The following is a 4,320-nucleotide window of genomic DNA, read 5'->3' as shown; positions in this document are numbered from 1 at the left end:
TGTTCTTAATCGAGTTCCCCATAAGAAGTTAGATAAGACTCCCTATGAATGGTGGAAAGGCTACATGCCTAATTTGGGTTACCTTAACATGTAGGGGTGTTTGGGTAAGATAGGAATTCCTGACTTTCAAAGGAGTAAGATTGGACCTAAGACTGTAGATGGTATCTTTATTAGTTATTCTTCTAACAGTGTTGCATATAGACTCATTCTTAAGGATGCGTCTAGTTTTTGTCATATTAGAGAGTCAAGGGATGTTGAATTCTTTGAGCATGTTTTTCCTATGAAAGTTAGTATACAATCATGCTTTCTCGCTGTATCTTCTTCTACTTTCCATCATGATATTACATCATCTAGTGATACCTTAGAACCTAGAAGGAGTAATAAAGCTAGAATTGAGTCTAGTTTCAGACCTGATTTTATTACTACCTTTTTAACTGAGAAAGAGTGTTTAGATGAGCAAGATGTCAATGCGTTCATATTAGAAGAGAACTCGAGAATCTATGCTGAGGCCATGAGATGTAGACTCAAGTTTTTGGTTAAAGGCTATTTACAATGAAAACATAGTCTATTAGGATTAATAATACTTGGATTTTGTTAGACCTTCCTAGAGATTATAAGGCCTTAAGTAGTAGGTGGATCTTTACAAAGAAATGCAAGCCTGAAGGGTCCTTAGACAATTATAAGGCTAGACTTGTAGTTGGAGGACATCGCCAAAAGAAAGGTTTAGAGATCTTTGATACCTATTCTTTGGTAACCAAGGTAGTAACCATTAGAGCATTAATTGCACTTGCATCTATAAATGATTTAATTGTGCATCAAATGGATGTGAAAACTGCATTTTTAAATTATGAGTTAAATGAGGAGATCTATATGAAGCAACCTGAAGGATGTGAGGTTCCTGGTCAAGAGGACAAGGTATGCAAGCTTATTCGATCTTTGTATGGTTTAAAACAAGCACCAAAAAAATAGTATGATAAATCTCATCAAACTATTACTTCAAATGGTTTTTTGGTAAATGATTCTGATGCTTATGTTTATTCCAAATTTGATAAGCTTGGTTGTGTTTTCATATGTCTATATGTGGATGATATGTTAATCTTTGGGACCAATATAGACGTAGTAAATACAACTAAGAGTTTCCTAAATTCTTGTTTTGAGATGAAGGATTTAGGAGAGGCTGATGTTATTCTTGGAATAAAGACTACTAGAAAGTTATATGGGATATCTTTAAATCAATCTCATTGTACTGAGAAAATATTAAAGAATTGAAGTTTGATCAATTTGATTGTATTCCCGTGGAAACCCCATATAATTCTAGTATTCCTTTGAAAAAGAATAAGGGTGATAGTCTATCACAAGAACAATATGCAAAAAAAATTAGTAGTGTAATGTTCTTGATGAATTATACTAGACCTGATATATAGCTTATGTTTTTAGTAGATTGAGCAGGAATAGTCACAATCCTAATTGGGAGCATAGGGTTGCCTTGATTAGATTGTTGCAGTATCTAAAAGACACTATCAATTGGGGTCTGGATTATCAAAGGACACCGTGTGTCCTTGAATGATTTTGTGATGCTGATTGGGTTCGGATAATGATGAGATCCAATCTACTAGCGGTTATGTTTTTATTCTTGCTGGAGGAGCTATATCATGGAAATCATCAAAGCAAACATGTATTGCTAAATCTACAATGGAATATGAGTTTATTGCATTAGAATCGTTAAGTCAAGAAGCTGAATGGATAAGGAGTTTGCTTGCTGATATTCCATTGTCGGGGAAGCCAACTACATCAATTTCTATGCGGTGTGACTCGCAAGCAACAATTTGGGTAGCGAATAATCAAGCTTATAATGGAAAGAGAAGACATATTCGCTTAAGGCATGCCATAGTTAGAAATTTAATTAGAAATAATGTGTTGTCACTCGAGTATGTAAAGTTAGAGAGGAATATTGCTTATCCTCTCACCAAAGGCCTTTATAGAAAAATGGTGCTGAAGTCAGCACAAGGAATGGGTTTAAAGCCTACTGTGGAGTGAATTGTGATTGATACCCTTATTAGAATTCCTAAGTTTAAAGGGTCAAACGAAATCACGAAGAACTCAAGTTATTGTATACTACTACCATTCCTATTAATAAAAGTGATGTAGTATTTTATTTTAACCTACTAGTATATGTGTAAGGTTGAGCATATAGCTCTTAATAAGTTCAAATCCTTTAATTAAGGTGGTTTGTGACAGTACAAACTTGATGAACTTACCTATGTGAATGTGGGGGTTACGCTTAATCCCCTATGAGAGTCATAAGGCTTAGGCTCTCTAGAGCATTCATGAGAATCTATTGTGGAGCACCCATATTACAATTGCGAGAACGTTTCTTGATTTGGAAAAGGTTGAGCGCGCAACTATGCTTTGCTAACTTCGTGAAAAGTTCAAAGAGAAATCTACCTATTACAACAGTAAGACATATTTGTACACACTGAGTGTCAATTCAAGTCCATAAGACATTGATACTTCAAAACCTAGTATCTATTGCCCATATCATCTTTTTCCAGCCCTATTTCTTTCTATTTTCTTCTTTTGAATCATGTGGGGGATTGTTGGAGTTTATAGGGGTTTATAGTAGAAACTTCAAAGTTTGCTTCAAAAGAATATGAAGAGTGTTTTATTTTTTGTTGCGCATTAAAAGAATAGAAGGGAAGTGATGCATATGGGATGCTCCTGCATCAGGAAGTGTAAGGTTTATAACCATTACTCTTCCTCTACCCTTTGAATTGAGTAGCAATGGAGCTTTTAGTGGGTTTGTGGTGATGTGTGGTTACCACACGTGCGTGCAGCGCCCGGGAAAGGGCTTTGGGGAATAAACTTAACTTAACTATCTTTTTGGGTCAATTATTTGTCAACATCTAATGACCGTTTTTATCAGTCTTAAGTTACCGTTTTTCCCCTAATCTTTTCTTAATATTTCGTTTTTCCCACGATTTCAGCCATGTTCTGATCTCGTTTGGTTTTCCTCTCCTTATAAATACTAGTTTGGTATTCATTGGAATAGAGAAACAGGCACAATGTCTTCTTCCCTTCTATTTCTTCTCCTCTATTATTCTGGGCAATATTCAAGATCGTTCTCAATCTGTTTTTCTGTGAACATCGAAAACACAAAAACCGTGTATCCTTGGAAGTTGATTGTTGTGAGTCTGTGTATCGTTGCGGGGAAAATTCAACTTTAGGGTAGTGATGTTATCACGCCAAGATTGTCAGATAAGTTTGTTTTAATTGTTACCACTTTACGTTCCTACAACTTATAAAGTGTTCACCATGTGATTGTCTAGTGGTACATGCATCATCTCTTATGCCAGAGGTCTGCGTAGCTTTTCGCCCTAGATAGGTAACTTATATAAAAGTGACCCTTAGCTTTTAAGGTAATTGTTATTTCTCATATGGAGGTAAGCATTTGTCTTCGATAGGTCACTTTTACTTATATAAAAGTGACTCATTTACTAGTTGATAGGCGTTTCACACACCTAGCAAAAATAAATAACCTAAATGATACTCCTAACTATGAGTAGGGTAAGGGTCGATCCATAAAGAGAAAGTTGTTCAATGATTAGCCTGTAGATAATGGTAAGACTAAACGAGATTATTAATACGTTGTCGTTTTTTCACCAAATACCCCTGACAAAAAAAATTATACACCAAATACCCCAGCTTTTTTCAAAATTCACCAGATACCCCTAACTTTTAAAAAAATTCACCAGATACCCCATTTTTTTTAAAAAATGACAAATAATGCCCTTAATGACTAACGGCGGTTAACTCCGTTAGTCATTAGTGTTAATTAACCCTAAAAAACCCTAAAAAACTTTAAAAAACCCTAAAAAACTTAACTAACCTAAACCCCTCTCTCTCCCCTAACCCACCACCCCCCAACAACCCCAGCCCCACCACCCATCCCCCCTCCCCTTCCCCACTAGTCGTGCCCCCCCTCCCCGTCCCCGCCAGTGGCGCCGCCCCCCTCCCCTCCCTTCACCTCGTTCGCGCCTCCCCTCCCCCTCCTTCCATCGCGTCTCCCCTTTCCGGCAGCCCCCTCCCCCTCCCTCATTCTCGTCGCGCCTCCCCTCCCCCTCCTTCCTGAAACCCCCTCCTCTTTCAGGTAGCCCCCTTCCCTAAATTCGCGCAAATTTCCAACCTTTCTCTCTCCTCCGATGAACCAGAAACAACAGTAGCTGGCGGGACTGACGAGAGTGAGGGGGGGGGGAGGGGAGGGGAGGCGCGACGAGAATGAGGGAATGGGAGTGGAGGCGCGACGAGAGTGAGGGAGGGGGG

The sequence above is a fragment of the Beta vulgaris genome, chromosome 3 (genome assembly GCF_026745355.1).
Source record: "Beta vulgaris subsp. vulgaris cultivar EL10 chromosome 3, EL10.2, whole genome shotgun sequence".
Lineage (NCBI taxonomy): Eukaryota > Viridiplantae > Streptophyta > Magnoliopsida > Caryophyllales > Amaranthaceae > Beta > Beta vulgaris.
The sequence above is the reverse complement of the archived record's forward strand: the minus strand, read 5'-3'. Positions refer to the sequence as shown.